This window comes from Capra hircus, chromosome 16 (genome assembly GCF_001704415.2).
Source record: "Capra hircus breed San Clemente chromosome 16, ASM170441v1, whole genome shotgun sequence".
In the NCBI taxonomy this organism is placed as follows: domain Eukaryota; kingdom Metazoa; phylum Chordata; class Mammalia; order Artiodactyla; family Bovidae; genus Capra; species Capra hircus.
This window is the reverse complement of record NC_030823.1, coordinates 59,747,239-59,768,502: the sequence shown is the minus strand read 5'-3', so window position 1 is coordinate 59,768,502 and position 21,264 is coordinate 59,747,239. Positions and strand designations below refer to the sequence as shown.

The 21,264-nt window shown below is 41.6% G+C and overlaps 1 protein-coding gene across 4 annotated transcripts in view; it reads right to left on the bottom strand.

The window, feature by feature from the left end:
• Positions 1-20,440, bottom strand: part of CEP350 (centrosomal protein 350) — a 159,991-nt gene extending 139,551 nt beyond the window's left edge. For 2 of the 4 annotated variants that reach the window (XM_018060668.1, XM_018060670.1), the window contains exon 1: positions 20,066-20,440. The gene's annotated coding sequence lies outside the window, so the exon portion shown is untranslated. The remainder of the gene's footprint in view (positions 1-20,065) is intronic. The other 2 variants (XM_018060671.1, XM_018060669.1) reach the window with 1 other exon arrangement.

Below are 21,264 nucleotides of genomic sequence, written 5' to 3'. Positions count from 1 at the left end.
TTCCAAAGAAATCCCAGTATGAAAAGGCAAAAAGATAGGACACTGAAAAATGAACGACCCAGGTCGGTAGGTGCTCAATATGCTACTGGAGATCAGTGGAGAAATAATTCCAGAAAGAATGAAGGGGTAGAACCAAAGAAAAAACAACACCCAGTTGTGGATGTGACTGGTGATAGAAGCAAGGTTCCGATGCTGTAAAGAGCAATACTGCATAGGAACCTGGAATGTTAGGTCCATGAATAAAGGCAAATTGGAAGTGGTCAAACAGGAGATGGAAAGAGTGAACGTTAACATTCTAGGAATCAGCGAACTAAGATGGACTGGAATGGGTGAATTTAACTCAGATGACCATTATATCCTGCCCACTATTGTGGGCAGGAATCCCTTAGAAGAAATGGAGTAGCCATCATGGTCAACACAAGACTCCAAAATGCAGTACTTGGATGCAATCTCAAAAACGACAGAATGATCTCTGTTCATATCCAAGGCAAAGCATTCAATATCACAGTAATCCAAGTCTATGCCCCAACCAGTAACGCTGAAGAAGCTGAAGTTGAACGGTTCTGTGAAGACCTACAAGACCTTTTAGAACTAACACCCAAAAAAGATGTCCTTTTATTTATAGGGGACTGGAATGCAAAAGTAGGAAGTCAAGAAACACCTGGAGTAACAGGCAAACTTGGCCTCAGAGTACAGAATGAAGCAGGCTAATAGAGTTTTGCCAAGAGAACGCACTGGTCATAGCAAACAACCCCTTCCAACAACACAAGAGAAGATTCTACACATGGACATCACCAGATGGTCAACACCAAAATCAGATTGATTATATTCTCTGCAGCCAAATATGGAGAAGCTCTATACAGTCAGCAAAAATAAGACCAGGAGCTGACTGTGGCTCAGATCATGAGCTCCTTATTGCCAAATTCAGACTTAAATTGAAGAAGGTGGGGAAAACCACTAGACCATTCAGGTACGACCTAAATCAAATCCCTTATGATTATACAGTGGAAGTGAGAAATAGATTTAAGGAACTAGATCTGATAGATAGAGTGCCTGATGAACTATGGACGGAGGTTTGTGACATTTACATGAGACAGGAATCAAGACCATCCCCAAATAAAAGAAATGCAAAAAAGCAAAATGGCTGTCTGGGGAGGCCTTACAAATAGCTGTGAAAAGAAGAGAAGCGAAAAGCAAAGGAGAACAGGAAAGACATAACCATTTGAATGCAGAGTTCCAAAGAACAGCAAGAAGAGATAAGAAAGTCTTTCTCAATGATCAGTGCAAAGAAATAGAAAAAAACAACAGAATGGGAAAGACCAGAGATCTCTTCAAGAAAATCAGAGATACCGAGGGAACATTTCGTGCAAAGATGAGCTCAATAAAGGACAGAAATGGTCTGGACCTAACAGAAGCAGAAGATATTAAGAGGAGGTGGCAAGAATACACAAAGCTATACCAAAAAGATCTTCATGACTCAGATAATCACAATGGTGTTATCACTCACCTAGAGCCAGACATCCTGGAATGTGAAGTCAGTCGGCTTTAGAAAGCAAGCATCAGTACAAACAAAGCTAGTGGAGGTGATGGAATCCCAGTTGAGCTCTTTCAAATCCTGAAAGATGATGCTGTGAAAGTGTTGCACTCAGTATGCCAGCAAATTTGGAAAACTCAGCAGTGGCCACAGGACTGGAAAAGGTCAGTTTTCATTCCAATCCCAAAGAAAGACAATGCCAAAGAATGCTCAAACTACCACACAATTGCACTCATCTCACACGCTAGTAAAGTAATGCTCAAAATTCTCCAAGCCAGGCTTCAGCAATACATGAACTGTGAACTTCCAGATGTTCAAGCTGGTTTTAGAAAAGGCAGAGGAACCAGAGATCAAATTGCCAACATCCACTGGATCACTGAAAAAGCAAGAGAGTTCCAGGAAAACATCTATTTCTGCTTTATTGAACATGTCAAAGTCTTTGACTGTGTGCATCACAATAAACTGTGGAAAATTCTGAAAGAGATGGGAATACCAGGCCACTTGACCTGCCTCTTGAGAAACCTGTATGCAAGTCAGAAAGCAACAGTTAGAACTGGACATGGAACAACAGACTGGTTCCAAATAGGAAAAGGAGTACGGCAAGGCTGTATATTGTCACCCTGCTTATTTAACTTCTATGCAGAGTACATCATGAGAAACGCTGAGCTGGAGGAAGCTCAAGCTGGAATCAAGATTGCTAGGAGAAATATCAATAACCTCAGATATGCAGATGACACCACCCTTATGGCAGAAAGTGAAGAAGAACTAAAGAGCCTCTTCGTGAAAGTGAAAGAGGAGAGTGAAAAAGTTGGCTTAAAGCTCAACATTCAGAAAACCAAGATCATGGCTTCCAGTCCCATCAGTTCATAGCAAACAGATGAGGAAACAGTGGAAACAGTGGCAGACTTTATTTTGGAGGGCTCCAGAATCACTCCAGATGGTGATTGCAGCCATGAAATTAAAAGACGCTTACTCCTTGGAAGAAAAGTTATGACCAACCTAGACAGCATATTAAAAAGCAGAGACATTGTCAGAAAAGTTCCATCTAGTCAAGGCTATGGTTTTAAAGTGGTCATATATGGATGTGAAAGTTGGACTATAAAGAGGGCTGAGCACCAAAGAATTGATGCTTTTGAACTGTGGTGCTGGAGAAGACTCTTGAGAGTCCCTTGGACTGCAAGGAGATCCAATCAGTCTATCCTAAAGGAAATCGGTCCTGAGTGTTCATTGGAAGGACTGATGCTGAAGCTGAAACTCCAATACTTTGGCCACCTGATGCGAAGAGCTGACTTATTTGAAAAGACCCTGATGTTGGGAAAGATTGAAGGCAAGAGGAGAAGGGGACGACAGAGGATGAGATGGTTAGATGGCATCACCGACTCAATGGACATGAGTTTGGGTAAACTCCGGGAGCTGGTGATGGACAGGGAGGCCTGGCATGCTGTAGTTCATGGTGTTGCAAAGAGTCGGACACGACTGAGCAACTGAACGGAACTTAAAATGTTCACAATTCAGTGAGAGAGACATACATATAAACAAATAGAAACAGGAATAAATAAAAAGGAATCAAAGAGCGAGCTGCCAGTGAAAGGATATATAGGAAAGGGAGTGAAGTAGATCATTAGAAGTGACAAGCAACATGATCACAGAAGCAGAAGAGGTGGATGAAAAACCAGGCTAAGAATTCCCTGGCAGGTCCAGAGATTAGGACTCCACATTCTCACTGTAAAGGGCCTGGTTTCACTCTCTGGTCAGAGAACTAAGATCCCAAAAGTTGCGAGGCATGGCCAAAACAAAAGAAAGCCAGGCTAGAAAACTACTCATAAGAAAGAAAGAGGAACACAATTAACCTACATCACTAGGCCACTAAGTCAGTCAGGAAAAAAAAAGAAATGGGAAACAAAGGAATGGAATTCATACACTATTGTATGAATGAAAGTAGCCTATAAGAATATGTGGCAAAATAAACTACAAGGCAGACATACACAAAGTATGTACTGATAGCAGGGCAAAGAAGAGGTCTACAGGCAACCATTTAATAAGTTAAACGTACAACACCATGGAAAAAATGGGGAGTCATTTGGTAAAAATACATCATCCATCATTAATGTACAATGAATCAGAAGACTGGAGCAAAAGACAATGTTATTGCTCGGGCTGTAATCAAGTAAAGGCCTTATTACAATTAGGTCAAAAAACAGTACAAGAACTATATAAACTGTATGTGAGGTTCATTTATTCACTCTCTAGACATGTACAAGGTAATGAGCAGTTAAACTAGAGAAATAAATCCTGTAGCTCAGCTGGTAAACAATCCACCTGAGATGCAGGAGACTCTAGTTCGATTCCCTGGGTTGGGAAGATCTGCTGGAGAAGGAATAGGCTACCCACTCCAATATTCTTGGGCTTCCCTGGTGGCTCAGCTGGTAAAGAATCCGCCTGCAGTGCGGGAGACCTGGGTTAGGAAGATTCCCCTGGAGAAGGGAACAACTACCCACTCCAGTATTCTGGCCTGAAGAATTCCATGAACGATATACTCCATGGAGTCACAAAGAGTCGGACACAACTGAGTGACTCTCACTTCCTTATACACTGTACTCAAGATTCACTGAACAGCAGAAACTACTCAGAAAAGGAAGACATTTCTCCCAGCTACTCACCCAGAGAAAAATCTTCAGTGTTTTTTGGAGGGGAATGGTATGGCCCTAGCTAAACAGATACTTTGTGGGAATTACTAGAAGGGTATCACTAGAGGGCTTCCCAAGTGGAACAGTGGTAAAAAATTCACCTGTCAATGCAGGAGGGGTAGGAGACACAGGTTTGATCCCTGAGTTGGGAAGATCCCCTGGAGGAGGAAATGGCAACCCACTCTAATATTCTTCCCTGGAATACTGGACAGAGGAGCCTGACAGGCTGCAGTCCATGGGGTCAGACATGACTTAGCAACTGAACATTCACACATCATTGCAAACTGTCAGGTTAGAATTTGGCAAACACACGTGCCTTGTTGAGAATTCCATGTCTGGGACTTCCCTGGTGGCACAGTGAATGAGAATCCGCCTGCCAATGAAGGGGACATGGGTTTGATCGCTGGTCCGGGAGGATTCTACGTGCCACACAGCAACTGGGCCCATACACCATGACTGCTGAGCCTGAGGGCCGCAACTACTGAGCCCATACGCTGCAACTACTGAGGCCCGTGTGCCCCTGCGCCTGTACTCCACAGCTGGGGGGCAGGGGGTGAGCAATGGGTGGCCTGTGCTCACCATAGCTGGAGAGGGCCTATGCAGAGCAGCAAAGGTCTAGCACAGTCAAATATAAATAAAAAATGAATTATTTAATAAAAAAAAAATTCCATGTCTGTTAGCAATCAAATTTCCTGATTCTGGAAGTATCATGATGTTCTTGAAAGTATATCCTCAGCAGATATGAACTCTGATCCATCAGTTCAGTTCAGTCGTTCAGTCGTGTCCGACTCTGTGCGACCCCATGAATCACAGCACCCCAGGCCTCCCTGTCCATCACCATCTCCCGGAGTTCACTCAGACTCGCGTCCATCGAGTCCGTGATGCCATCCAGCCATTTCATCCTCGGTCGTCCCTTTCTCCTCCTGCCCCCAATCCCTCCCAGCATCAGAGTCTTTTCCAATGAGTCAACTCTTCACAAGAGGTGGCCAAAGTACTGATGTATACTGAAACCCAATAACAAAAATTCTACATTCCCAGTCATTACCACTATAAGCAAGATTCTGAGCAGCCAGGCAATGCCTTCCACCAAGTAGCTGCAGAGCTCCTGTCTCTTGAGACTACTTCCTCAAGCAGTTCTAGAGGAGAGATCACCTGGATAACACATTAAAAACAGATGCCAAGGCTCTACTCCCAAGGGATTCTGAATCGGTGGATCTGCTGCTGCTGCTAAGTCGCTTCAGTCATGTCCGACTCTGTGCAGCCCCACTGACGGCAGCCCATGAGGCTCCCCCGTCCCTGGGATTCTCCAGGCAAGAACACTGGAATGGGGTGCCACTGCCTTCTCCACAGTGGATCTGAGAAGAAGTAAAAAACTTGTATTTTTAAAGGTCTACCGAAATCCCAATATATATGAGCTTTGAGAACTACAGCTCCAGAAATCATCTTCAATCTACTCTTTGAAGCCTGAAGCCCCAAAACACTGTTGATCCCATAAAGATGAGTATCAGTGGAGAGAACTAATCCTATTCCCCAACCAGCTGACAGCATCTCTCTCCTGAAGTTCCAGAAAACCTGACAACAACAATCATTTTAAACCAGGAAGCATAATCACAGACCTCCAACACTGTGGCAACAAACGTGAGGGCATTGGGTAGGGAATAACCATAGCTAATACAGTCCGTGTTTCTTCTATGTGGGCCAAGGGAGCACATTGCTTTCCATACATTATTTCCAATCTCATGAGGCAACTATCCCTATACTCACTGTACTGATGAAGAAATAGTATCAGACAACGGAACTAGTCCAAGGTCATTCAGCTAATAAAAGACAGAACTGGAAATTAAATCTAGATCTCTTCCTCTCCCAAACCTCTGAAAGCCACTAATGGTCATTCATATAATGGCAGTCACTGGCATACAGACGGTAGCTTTGGGCACAGGAAAGGTCATCCAAGGAGAAAACGCAGTACTAGAGAAGAAAAGAACCCAAGGTCAAACTCTCTTGCATCTCAAGATTTGAAAGACAAGCACTAGCTAGCAAAGGAGACCGAGAAAGGGGAGTAGAGTGGAGGTAGAAAATCAGAGTATAGTGTACAGAAGTCAAAGGAAAGAGAATATGTCAAGAGAGTAGTCAGATGAGATGGATGCTGCCAAAAGGCCGAGCAGGTTGAGAGTTTGTTATCTGAAAATGCTCACGAGGTTTACAGATAAAGAGATCTTTGGTGATTTTACTGAGAGCTAAATGTGGAGAAATAGGGGTAGCAAGTTCACTGGAACCGCCTGGAGAGGAACTGAAAAGTACCTTCTAACACTGATAGAAAACGTATTCGGCTCTTTTGAGAAGTCTGTAAAGGAAAAAGCAGCAGTAATGGAGGAGGGTGTTGTGTTGAGGGATTTTTGTGTTTAAGTAAGATTTGGTTGAGTATAAATGCTGGTAAGAAGAATCTCAGAGAGAAAAGGTGGCTAGAGATACATATGGGAGAAAATATAATTGATGGTTACCAAATTTCTTGAGAGAACCTGGAGTGAGGAAATGTTAAAACAGATGAAGTATTCTTACGGTCCCTTTCCTCTAAAAGTTACTTTTTCTTTTTTTTCCATTCTCCCTATTTATGAACTCTTAGCCTGCATAGTAAGAGGGAAAGATAAAACGTAAATATAATTCCTTTAAACTTCTCAGCTCTGGTTGGTCTTCTCTGAGACTGCACTTACTTCTCTTATGAGGTCAATATTTTGGTGATTTATGAAGTATGAACCCCTTGTTGGCCTTAGATTATGATTGTTATCAAGCAAATAGTTTTTTTCGTTGCAGTCTTATTTGATTTATAGGTTTTCCTGCTTTTTATTTATATCACTTTTAACTAGATTCTTTTTATACCATTTATCACAGCTTTTTTGAAACTGTGTTTCCATTTTCTACTGGCAAGTTAGTCTCACCCTGAGCTTTGGTTTGGAAGTTAGCTGTCAGTCCCTTCCCCACCACTACTCCGCTGCTTCTGCAGCCCTCTCCTTCCCCATACACACTTGCCATTTTTATTTTTGAGTCCATTGTTCGGAGCTCTCATTGACATTTTACTTGATGCATATAGAGTAAACTGCCAAATACAGTTTCTTTTTTAGTTCTCGTGATATCTGACTTTAGTCTGAACAAAGCAGTACTGTTCATTTATGCTTTGACTTTTACACAAAACAACTTGTTTCTCTGTAAGATGGCAGTTAAACTCACTGTAAAATTTACACTACAACTCCTCAGTCAAATAAATAACAAAAGTATTCTCAAGTTTTCTGAAAATTAAGTTTACAGTACTGTAATCAGACCAAGTACAATACAGTGATACAGAACCTATGTTATTGATTTCTGAAACTATGGTCAGATCTTATCTCTGATAGCCTAACCCATATAACCAACTGCTTATTTAGAAATCTCAAAGCACATCACACTCATCATCTCCAAAATCCAACTCATGATTATTCCCAAAAAACAAAAGAGGTATTTCCTATCACACTCCAGTTGCACAAGCAAGAAATAGCCACAAGAAGTCAATAATTATACTATATGACCTCTAAGACCCTTTGAATTTATCATCTATTCCACCAGCTCTCAGAGTATGGTCCAGGCATCTCTGAGGGTCTATGAGACCATTTTGAGGGTGTCTTTAAAGTCATAATTATTTCCATAATAACATGAAGACTTTATTTGTCTTTTTCACTCTCATCAGAGTGCATGTAGTGGAGTTTCCCAAAGGTTCCATGACATATATCACACAGACTGAATACAGAAGCAGATATGAGAATCCAGATGCCTTCTATTAGATCAAGCATTAAAAAGATTTGGAAACTGCCAAACAATGCCACTTTCTCACTAATTTTTTTTTTGTTTTGGAAAATATAGCTATTTTTTAGTTTAAAACTATTTGTATTAATATTCCCTTCTCCAGGGGATCTTCCCAACTCAGGGACTGAACCAGAGACTCCTGCATTGTGGGCAGATTCTTTACCATCTGAGCCACCAGGGAGGCCCAATATGTTATGAGTTTATGGCTATTTTAAATAAATAAATGTTTAAATTTCTAATACAATATATATCAGTATATACAGTCCACATAAAAGCTCTTTGAATTTTCAATAACTCAAGAGTATAACGTGTCTTCTTGACACCAAGAGGTATGAGAAACACTGATCTATACCTATCATGAGTGCATGCGTGCTAAGTTGCTTCAGTCAAGTCCGACTCTTTGCAACCCTATGGACTGAAGCCCACCAGGCTTCTCTGTCCAAGGGATTCTCCAGGCAGGAATACTGGAGTAGACTGCCAGGCCCTCCTCCACAGGATCTTCCCAAGCCAGGGACCAAAACCACGTCTCTTACATCTCCTGCACTAGCAGGTAGACTCTTTACCACTAGTGCTACCTGGGAAGCCCATACTTATCATGCTGCTGCTGCTGCTGCTAAGTCGCTTCAGTCGTGTCTGACTCTGTGCGACCCCAGAGACAGCAGCCCACCAGGCTCCACCGTCCCTGGGATTCTCCAGGCAAGAACACTGGAGTGGGTTGCCATTTCCTTCTCCGGTGCATGAAAGCGAAAAGTGAAAGTGAAGTCGTTCAGTGTGTCCGACTCTTAGCAACCCCATGGACTGCAGTGCACCAGGCTCCTCCATCCATGGGATTTTCCAGGCAAGAGTACTGGAGTGAGGTGCCATTGCCTTCTCTGATACTTATCATGGTGCTGCTGCTAAGTCACTTCAGTCGTGTCCAACTCTGTGTGACCCCATAGACGGCAGCCCACCAGGCTCCCCCATTCCTGGGATTCTCCAGGCAAGAACACTGGAGTGGGTATACTTATCATATGTATATACAAATAAGATATGACACTTTGAAACAGCCAATTCTCAAGTATCTTCTATCGGCAAATTTTCCTTTCACGTTTACTGACAGCGCTCTCATTCAGTCACATAGACTCATTCAGCTCGACTTTTTACTGAGCACCAACTATGTGCCAGGTACCGGGGATAAAAGATGAAAGATGTGCCTTTGTGCTGGCTCTCCCAAGGAGTACTTTCCATACCTTTGCTTCAGTTCTCTCATCTTTATCAGACCCTATTAACAACCATCCCTGCCTGAAAGGTTGAGAAAACCAACCCTGCAATAATCATACTATCTAGTCTCAAAGTGGACAAATTTGGTAAGGACCAGGCTAGGAAGAGTGGAAAACATTCCAGCTCTAAATCAGACCTATACTGTTCCATGTAAATTCTCAGAGTAACCAATACTCCCCTAATGAAGTGAAGTCGCTCAGTCATGTCTGACTCTTTGCAACCTCATGTACTGTAGCCTGCCAGGCTCCTCTGTCCATGGAATTTTCCAGGCAAGAATACTGGAGTGGGGTGCCATTTCCTTCTCCAGGGGATCTTCCTAAGCCAGGGATCGAACCCAGGTCTCCCGCATTGTAGGCAGATGCTTTTACCATTTGAGATCTGAGAATTAGCCTTACCTCTTCTCACGTACGGGCTTCCCTGGTGGCTCAGAGGTTAAAGCGTCCGCCTCCAATGCGGGAAACCCGGGTTCAATCCCTGGGTCAGGAAGATCCCCTGGAGAAGGAAATGGCAACCCACTCCAGTATTCTTGCCTGGAGAATCCCATGGACAGAGGAGCTTGGTAGGCTACAGTCCACCGGGTCACAAAGAGTCACACACGACTGACTGACTTCAGTTTCACTTTCTTCTCACGTATAATATACAAACCTCAACAACCACTTTTACAAATGAAGAATGACTGCCTATAATCCAGGAAATCCAAAAAAACCTGTAATATTTGGTACCAGTTTGGCCTCTGGAGTATAAGAGGCTGGATAAGGATTGCAAAGAATGCAATGTCCTCCACTGATACGAAATGAAGAGCTAAACCGAGCCTAACTAAAGGTACTCCTAGTCTTCTATTTTTAAAACCCAAAATAGGAACCTATATTTTGTTCCACCTACTATCTAGTTATCCATTCTGAATATTTACTCCTCTAAATTGATTTCAAGGAATATATCCTATAAAAGTGTCTTATGGTACAAGTCAAGATTTTTTTTTTCCCCTGAAGTATGAAATTTTCACTACAAAAGCTTCCCTAATACAGACGAAACCGTTAACACTGGTTAACTCTGCGGAGAAGGAGTGAGAATCTGAGGAAGAAAGCAGATTTTCCAGTGGATATGCTTTTGAATTTGTTAAAGCAGTCTGGCCTCTGGAGTATAGAAGGCTGGGTAAGGACTGCATTTATCACCTTGTGAGGAAACAAGCAAGGAAAAATAATTTTCAGAAGTTTTCTTTAACATTCAATAATTTAGCTAATTTAGAGGCCATTAAGGAAACAAAGCTAGTAGAGGTGATGGAATTCCAGTTGAGCTGTTTCAAATCCTGAAAGATGATGCTGTGAATGTGCTGCACTCAATATGTCAGCAAATTTGGAAAACTCAGTGGCCACAGGACTGGAAAAGGTCAGTTTTCATTCCAATCCCAAAGAAAGGCAATGCCAAAGAATGCTCGAACTACGGCACAATTGCACTCATCTCACATGCTAGTAAAGTAATGCTCAAAATTCTCCAAGCCAGGCTTCAGCAATACGTGAACCACGAACTCCCTGATGTTCAAGCTGGTTTTAGAAAGGGCAGAGGAACCAGAGATCAAATTGCCAACATCCGCTGGATCATGGAAAAAGCAAGAGTTCCAGAAAAACATCTGTTTCTGCTTTATTGACTATGCCAAAGCCTTTGACTGTGTGGATCACAATAAACTGTGGAAAATTCTGAAAGAGATGGGAATACCAGACCACCGAACCTGCCTCTTGAGAAATCTGTATGCAGGTCAGGAAGCAACAGTTAGAACTGGACATGGAACAACTGACTGGTTCCTAATAGGAAAAGGAGTACGTCAAGGCTGTATATTGTCACCCTGCTTATTTAACTTCTATGCAGAGTACATCATGAGAAACGCTGGACTGGAAGAAACACAAGCTGGAATCAAGATTGCTGGGAGAAATATCAATAACCTCACATATGCAGATGACACCACCCTTATGGCAGAAAGTGAAGAGGAGCTAAAAAGCCTCTTGATGAAAGTGAAAGAGGAGAGTGAAAAAGTTGGCTTAAAGCTCAACATTCAGAAAACGAAGATCATGTCATCTGGTCCCATCACTTCGTTGGAAATAGATGGGGAAACAGTGGAAACAGTGTCAGACTTTATTTTGGGGGCTCCAAAATCACTGCAGATGGTGACTGCAGCCATGAAATTAAAAGACTCTTATTCCTTGGAAGAAAAGTTATGACCAACCTAGATAGTATATTCAAAAGCAGAGACATTACTTTGCCGACTACGGTCAGTCTAGTCAAGGCTATGGTTTTTCCAGTAGTCATGTATGGATGTGAGAGTTGGACTGTGAAGAAGGCTGAGCGCCAAAGAATTGATGCCTTTGAACTGTGGTGTTGGAGAAGACTCTTGAGAGTCCCTTGGACTACAAGGAGATCTAACCAGTCCATTCTGAAGGAGATCAACCCTGGGATTTCTTTGGAAGGAATGATGCTAAAGGAGAAGGGGACGACCGAGGATGAGATGGCTGGATGGCATCACGGGCTCGATGGACGTGAGTCTGAGTGAACTCCGGGAGATGGTGATGGACAGGGAGGCCTGGCATGATGCAATTTATGGGGTTGCAAAGAGTCGGACACAACTGAGCGACTGAACTGAACTGAACTGAACTGAAGGAAACAAATACAACAATTTTTTATTTCATTGGAAGCCTCTGACTCCTTGACACTGTGCAGTCGCCCCCATTTTGTGGATCTATAGCACTTTACCTTTCCTCTTACCTCCCTACTCCCATACTATTATTTGCATATCTGTCTTTTTCATGGGACTGTGGGGATGATGTTTTATTCTTCTTTATATCCCTAGTCCATGCACAGTACACAGCACATACTAGGTGCCCCCGACCTCTCTGCTGAATGATGGCCCCACTGGTAAGTATCAGAATCCAATTCGTAAATGCAAACAGGGCAAAAGAAACAAAAACAAAAAAACCCAAAGGTATTTCATATAATATGAAGAGGTTACCCACTGGAAAGCAAAATATTTCTCTTGTGGTAATATATTAAAAAATAAGGATTATAAAATAATAGTTATACAGATACATTTTATATTTTAAAATAAGCCCCAAACTAAATTAAAATAAAATACTCTTATAAATTTAGACATGAAAATCATGAAGCCTGTTAATATAAATGAACCCAGTGCTATTATTACTCATGCATGATTTTTAAATCTAGTTTTTAAAAAGTCCACTTACAACAAAAAATTTAATTGGTTATTTTTTTAAAAAATCACTTAACCCCAAACTTATCAAAGATAAATCCAATTCTTCTGGTTGCAAAAATATCCTTCCATCTATAACAAGATCTTCTTTATATCATTATTTCTCTACAGAATTTAAATGTTCCATCATTTCAACCAGAAATTGAGGAATCTACACAGATTTTCAGAGATGTATCTATGGAAGTGCAGTCCAACTCCATTTATAACTAATTACAGAGAACACAGCATATTAGAGTTGGAAGTGAGGAGTCACCTAGCCTCATGTTTTTCAAATATGCAGTAATGGAACCATTAGCAGATCAAAAGGAAATCAACCTGGTGGGTTGAAGCTTGAATTGTTTTACTGAAACCAAATAAAACTAAACTGAAATATCAGAGTGTATTGGATTTTTAAAGTGAAGCTTCCATTTCATTTTACATAAAAATATATATGTAGCTATGTGTATTATGTTCCCATGGAAAATCTATTTTATACTGTGGGTGTCCCAGTCAAAGAGTTCATGAGGTTCCCAAGCTTTCTCAGTTCACAGAATCTTTAGTGTATCAGTTATTTTTCACAGTCCTCATAGGCTAAAAAAATATTTAATGGAAATAATCCCATTTATTAGGCACTTAGGTCCATACAACCTATTAAGTATTTATAGCCTAACAACTTAGTAGTGATTGAAAAATACATATCAAATTAAAAGAAATATTTTAATTACTAAATAACCACAATTACCTATTAATGGGACGTGTGCACCTAATAGATAATACATAATTTTTCAAACCTTGAAATCACTTTCGATACAGGCACTTTGATTTACTGTTTCACACTGATTTCTGCACAGAACTTTCCTTTAATCACAACCAGCACCAAAACCTAGCTTTCTTTTATTTACTTTTTAATTGAAGGATAATTGCTTTACAGAATTTTGTTGTTTTCTGTCAAACCTTAATATGAATCAGCCATAGGTATACATATATCCCCTCCCTTTTGAACCTCCCTCTCATTTCCCCTCCCTATCCTACCCTTCTAGATTGATACAGAGCCCCTGTTTGAGTTTCCTCTAGCTTTCTGAAGACATACTGTCTTCAAAAGACTCCCAAAGAAAGGAACACAACCTCAAGCACAGTTATCTCAAACTAATAGTTTGATCAAGGGCTCACAGATGCCAAATATTCCAAAGATGATGGTGTGAAAGCACTGCTCTCAATATGCCAGCAAATTTGGAAAACTAAACAGTGGCCACAGGACTGCAAAAGGTCAGTTTTCATTCCAATCCCAAAGAAAGGCAATGCCAAAGAATGCTCAAACTATCGCACAACTGCACTCATCTCACATGCTAGCAAAGTAATGCTCAGAATTCTCCAAGCCAAGTTTCAACAATATGTGAACCGTGAACTTTCAGATGTTCAAGCTGGTTTTAGAAAGGACAGAGGAACCAGAGATCAAACTGCCAACATCTGCTGGATCATCAAAAAAGTAACAGAGTTCCAGAAAAAAATCTGTTTCTGCTTTATTGACTATGCCAAAGCCTTTAACTGTGTGGATCACAATAAACTGTGGAAAATTCTGAAAGAGATGGGAATACCAGACCACCTGACCTCCCTCTTGAGACATCTATATGCAGGTCAAGAAGCAACAGTTAGAATGGGGCATGGAACAACAGACTGGTTCCAAATAGGAAAAGGAGTACGTCAAGGCTGTATACAGTCACCGTGCTTATTTAACTTATACGCAGAGTACGTCATGAGAAACACTGGACTGGATGAAGCACAAGCTGGAATCAAGATTGCCAGGAGAAATATCAATAACCTCAGATATGCAGATGATACCAGCCTTATGGCAGAAAGTGAAGAACTAAAGAGCCTCTTGATGAAAGTGAAAGAGGAGAATGAAAAAGTTGGCTTAAAGCTCAACATTCAGAAAACTAAGATCATGGCATCTGGTCCCAACACTTCATGGCAAATAGATGGAGAAACAGTGGAAACAGTGGCAGACTTTATTTTTCTGGGCTCCAAAATCACTGCAGATGGTGACTGCAGCCATGAAATTAAAAGAGGCTTACTCCTTGGAAGAAAAGTTATGACCAACCTAGACAGCATATTAAAAAGCAGAGACATTACTTTGCCGACTAAGGTCCATCTAGTCAAGGCTATGGTTTTTCCAGTAGTCATGTATGGATGTGAGAGTTGGACTATAAAGAAAGCTGAGCGCCAAAGAACTGATGCTTTTGAACTGTGGTGTTGGAGAAGGCTCGAGAGTCCCTTGGACTGCAAGGAGATCCAACCCGTGCATCCTAAGGGAAATCAGTCCTGAATGTTAATTGGAAGGACTGATGTTGAAGCTGAAACTCCAATACTTTGGCCACCTGATGTGAAGAGCTGACTCATTTGAAAAGACCCTGATGCTGGGGAAGATTTAAGGCTGGAGGAGAAGGGGATGACAGAGGAGAGATGGTTGGATGGTACCATCGACTCAATGGACATGAGTTTGAGTAAACTCTGAGAGTTGGTGATGGACAGGGAGGCCTGGCATGCTGCAGTCCATGGGGTTGCAAAAAGTCGGACATGACTGAATGACTGAACTGAACCCACAGTTGTCAAGTGAAACTGTTTCCCTCAAGAATTTAGAAACATCCCACTGAAGTTTACTATAGTGCTCCCAGGTACCTCACGGCATCACAGCATGGCCTGGGGATCCAAGGTTTAAAAAACACTGATCCAGTCTATGTGCTTACTTTGTAAATTAAGAAATAATATGTAAGGTCACAAGGCGAGAAGAAAAATAAATACACTCACCAGAAATTCTCATAGATTAGTTTTAACTTTCCATTAATAAAAGTTTTAAAATAGAACCTAATCATGTGATATTCTGTGAATGAACTCTGTAATATTCAAAAATACATGTATGATTGTATAATAGAGAAAAATTCTACCTCAATATTATTTTAGAAAAAAGTTTCAAAAAAATGATAAAAAGTGGAACTTACAATTAACAACACAAAAATGTCTAAAGGAAAAAAAAACAAAGAAAATCAACTACTCTCCCAGCCATAGGCCTTCCCTGGTGGCTCAGATAGTAAAGCGTCTGTCCACAATGCGGGAGACCTGGGTTCGAGCCCTGGGTCAGGAAGATCCGCTGGAGAAGGAAATGGCAATCCACTGCAGTACTATTGCCTGGAAAATCCCATGGACAGAGGAGCCTGGTAGGCTACAGTCCATGGGGTCACAAAGAGTCGGACACGACTGAGCAACTTCACTTGGGGTCGCAAAGAGTCGGACACGACTGAGCAACCTCACTTTCCTTTCCTTTCCTCCCAGTCATAAACACGGCTAATAGTTTAATGTCTATCCCTTACAGAGCCTTTCCTATGCACATACAAAATCAAAACAAAATCAAACTACATTTCTTTGCCTATGTCTTTGTTTTTACACTGAATCACATTCCACAGTTAGTGCAACTAATTTTTTTCACTCGATATTATATCATGAACATTCTTCCCTGTCAGAACATAACAATAATTCCAAATACGTATGAAGGGCTTGTGTGCATGCATGCTAAATCACGTCAGTCATGTCTGACTCTGGTCCTCCAGGCTCCTCTGTTTATGGGGATTCTCCAGAAAAGAATACTGGAGTGGGTTACCATGCCGCCCTCCTCCAGGGGATCTTCCAGACCCAGGGATCGAACCCATGCCTTTTATGTCTCCTGCATTGGCAGGCAGGTTCTCCGTGCTTACTTAGGGCTTAAATATTAACTCATTTAATGGTGAGAACTACGATTATATCCACTTTACAGATGAGTTTAAGTAACCTGCTAATGGTCACAGCTAATAAATGGTTAGGATGTGATCCCAGAAAATAGGCTACATGGTCCCTGTGCTCAAAGAAACACTCAGTTACTTCTCATGAAGTAAGTATAGCTCTCCCTCAATCTGTTAACAAGTGCATCATACGTCACAGCATAAATATGCTATAATTTTAACTATTCCCTTACCAATGGACATTTAGGACTCTTTTGCTATTTATAAATGTTATAGACATCTATTTGTAATAATACTAAAATGATCATCCTTATAGATGTGTTCTTGTGCTTCTGTATTAAAATTTCTGCAAACTCCTAAAAAAGAAATGACTCTACCAAATAATATGTGCAGTTTTAATTTTGATAGGTAATGCCAAATTTCCTTCCAGAAACAGATGTACCACGTTATAGTCCCAATGACAGAGAAGAGGGTTGAGATTCATATTTAAGTTAAAAAATATTTTTGATTCATGAAAAGTGAGGCCTCTTTTGAGTTTTTAACTAATACTTATACAATTTCTTCTTACAGAGAAGAGATTGCTGGTTGATCACAATTACCCTCTGATTTGATAAGTATCTTCATATTAAACAAATGTAGTAGAGTCTGCATAGTGGAGTCTTCAGTTATGAAATCAACTGTGGGTGAGATATTTCCTCTATATGATCCTCTATTTACTTATGTATAGAACGTGGGAATTGGACTAGCTAGCCTTTAAGATTTAAAACTCCCAATGCTGTAATTAAGAAGTGACTTTAAGTTATTAAAGCCTGTAATTACAGTACTAGTGTAACAGGTCAGGGTCTTAAAGCTCCCATCTCCTTTAAATTACAATAACTATTGCCAGAACATCTAGGCAAATCATTAAAATAGTCAATAAAGTTTTCAGGATCTACCTGCGGCTTATTCCCAATATCTTTTAATCCAAGGCTGTCATTCCCCTGCCACCTAGCAAAGCTGAATTTACCTGTGAAGTATATTCCTAAGAAGAGCTGATGTGTGCTTAGGAACCATGATCTAGTGTTTTACTTCGTTTAAATACTATACCAACACCACTCTCTAGTCAGTTTATTCAGCCAATATTTATTGACTATTTTTCTGTGTGCTAGGCACTGGGTGCACAATAGTTGATAGACAATCTCTGCCATCATGGAACTTACAGACTGGACGAGAAAGGCAAATAACCCAAAGAAACCACTAGCAAATGTGCAGTTATACTTGCTCACCAAACAAAAAAATATTAACAGACACACAAAAACTATGCAGTCTTTTGATAATTCAGGTTTGGGAGGTGGCTATTTTGTAACATTAGAAATTGACATGGAAAAAAAGTCAATAAAGAAAATTACTTCACAACTTGCCCCACAAGGCAAAATTAGCAATCATAAGTACAGGGGGCAAGTTAACTTTTTAAATCATCGATTCTATAATAAAATCACCAAGATGTCGATACTTTTCAGTTATGCTGCTTGTGGCCTGAATACTTGTTTCAACTAAACAAAAATATAAACTATGTGAAATACTAAAAATGACAGAACTCTCAGTATCCAAACAAAATGAAAGATGACAAATTACAATTTCTTAAGAACATTGTTCAACCAAAAAGTACATATAGAAGTAAAGCAATTCACTACAATAATTCATGGCTTGTTACTAATTAACCTAATGCTATGAAAATACTGATGTTTTTAAAGAACTGACAGTCATCAATATAAGGAACTTCTGGCTTAACAAAAGGAAGAAAAAATAACTTTTTAGATGTAAGAAGAAAACAACTCCCAGAAATATCTATATTAATATTCAATTTTAGGTGATATTAATCCTCGGATGTTAACTAGATTTATGATCACGTCACAATATATACAAAGATCGAATCATTGTTATACACCTGAAACTAATATGTCAAACCTCAATAAAGTAAATAAAAATTTTAAAGCCTTTGATCATCTGTGGAAATAAGAGCATCATTCACATAAACAAATGAACTTTCTTGTTCATTTATTTATTCCCTGTCAATTCCCACAACTGCAAAATGAAGACATTTGTCAAATGCACCTCATAAAATTGCCATGAGGCCTAAATAAAATAATTTATGTGGAAGCACACCAAAAAAACGATGCAATTTATTTTAGCAGCAGCTTCTTTTTGCTCCAACAGTAACTTACAGCTATTTAACTAACAACAAAATTTATTCGATAGTGACTTCATCTTCCTTTCTTCAGTAAAAGTGTTATAAAATGGACAAAAGACTAGCAATTAGAGCATTAGAAAAAAATTCTAAACTTCATAATTCATTGATCACCCAACAGGAGGCTGGTTGTTCAAGTATTAACACTCTTACATAACACTATACTCCAATATATCTTAGAGAACCAGAGAAATTCTTCTACCTATGTATGAAATTTTTTACATATTATAAGTAACCATCATTACAAACACATGCCCTGCTAGTCACTAAGCAAAGATAAGATACACATGTATTTAAACATACACACAATGTATGCTAGTTTTGTGTTTATTTTTCTGATTAAAGTATCTTAAATTGAATGCAATGACAGTTCAACAGTTCAGATTTATTACACTGGAGTCTGCCAATTTAGCACACCAAAACTAATTATTACATGCCCATGAGCTTAAGGCAACTTCTACCACCGGTCTAACAATCCCCCAAAGTCACAATCTCATGTTATGATTAATAGCAGCACGGTGCCTTGTTTAAAAGACAATATTTTAAACTACGAAAATGTTTTTTGGAAAGTGGTTTATCATTGCTTCCACAAACCTTTCCAGCTACTAGATTTGCCTAAAATAGCCATTCTTTTAAAACCCTTAAAGGACAGGGCTGGAGGAGGTATCGTTAACATGGCAACATAACCATTAACGACTTTTCGAAACTCAAAACAAGGATCACCATCAAAACAAAACAAACAGGTGGAGTACAGACATGGATACTGATCACTATTCCTGACAACGCATTTTTTTCCTATATGGAGGACTTGCTGCTACACCAAAACCACACCAAAATCTATACCTATGTGCAAACTTCCTATCCGAAAAGCCAGTCAAAATCCAACCCATATTTGTGACATTAGTTAAATGTCATTTAGCATGTTGGGCTACACTTAAAAGAGGGCGGGGGAGATTACTGACAACTTACACAGCGTACAAGCTTTTTAAATCTCCCCCTCCACCACTTGTGAATAAATGAATAGACTACATTCAGCAGCTGCCAGAGAAGCAGAAGATCAAAGTTTTCCCTATACTTGAGAACGTTTATTCCCACCAAAAAGGAACAGAAACTAGTCATCCTTGCCACTGTAGCCAGTTCCCCGGAATTCCCCAAAATATGCCTGATCCCCGAATGAAGAAGGGACACTTCTCCGGAGACCAAAGGCAAGAGTGTATCTCACATCTTTTGCAGAAGAGAGGAGGGGCGCGGGGGGCGGTGGAGGGGGGGACGCACTGCCAGGTAAAGAAGGAAATCTCGTCCACTGCAGGCACCGGTGGGACCTGAAACCCAGGTTTCAGAATGGCCCTCCTAGCAAAGCTTCAGGACCCAGGGAGGCTCCTTCAGGGGGACGCCAGGCTGGGCCAGGGCTCCCCGCGCCCCGCCCCGCCTCTCTCGCCGCCGCCGCGGACCCGGGACCGCGGACAGAGGCAGCTCAGCGAGCATCCGCGGTCCTAGCCAGGTCCCCCCACAGCTCACCTGAGAGTGTCGCCTCCGCCCTCGGCCCCTACGGTGCATCCCGCGGGGCTTGGCGGAGGGTGCAGTGACGCCGCCCCGACCGGCCCCAGGGCTGCCCGGCCTGGCCTCCCCGCTCCGGGGACGCACCGGCTGCCCGCCTCGCACCGGCTCCCGGGATCCGCCGGTCTGCAGAGAAGGAAGGAGAGGCAGAAAGGCTGCCTCCCCTCCCCCACAGCAAGCCACCCCCTGAGCTGCGGCTCTCTGCAGTTCCCTCTGGCGCAGGTCTGGCCCGGCTCCCCCGCCCGGGAGTCACTTCGGCAGCGGCGGCCCAGTCGCCATTACAGCCCAACAACTGACACGGAGGAGGAGCGGCGCCGGCGGCAGTGGCTGTGGCGGCGGCGCGAGGCAGGGCGGGAGCAGCCAGGGTCCGGGCAAACCTCGCGAGAACTGTCCCGAGTCGGATCCAGAGGAATGCAACGTTCGGTTAGGGCCATGTTGAGTGTGGCCAAGAGGCGAATGTGAGATAAAACGAGGAGAGGACCCTCAAGGCCGCCATGTTTTGTGTGGCGAAGTTTGAGCCTTGCAGGACCTGGGAGGAGCCAAAGTAGATCCGCAGCGGAGACCTCCCCTCCCGCCCCTTCGTCTCCCCCCAAATCCCATCCCCCGCCCTCTTTCTTCAGAAGCTAATTGGGCCTCTGACTGCGGATTTCACCCTGGGCCGAAAAAAAAAAAAAAAAAACAAACAACTAGCTGGGGTTGTGACAAGGATGAACTGGAAGTCTGAAAATCGCAGCTTCTCAGAGTTTACGATGTTTCACCAGTTGTCCAAATAAATCTTCTGTACCCCAGTCAGTTTCAGAGTAATTGCGGCTCTGCGGCTGCCGCAGTTACCCACTGCTGTCACTGTGGCCGTTTTATTCGGGAGGGTTACAATTCGGTTCAGCGTGCGCTCTGTCTAGTGGCTTAAGACCCCAGAGCAAGTAAAATGGACTTTTCTCCCGTTAGGTGTTGGCATTATTATAACTGTGCTTTAAGAGACCCTTTGATCACCATATAGTCTAGCATTTTTATCCTCTCCCTGGACTCTGCATAGTTAATTCTGTGATCTGTCAAGACTTAGCTTAAATGACATCTATTCTGCAAATAATGCCACCTGCTAGGTGCTCATTGCACATAAGCTCATTGCACAATGCACCCATCACTTTCCTCCACCTTCTGAA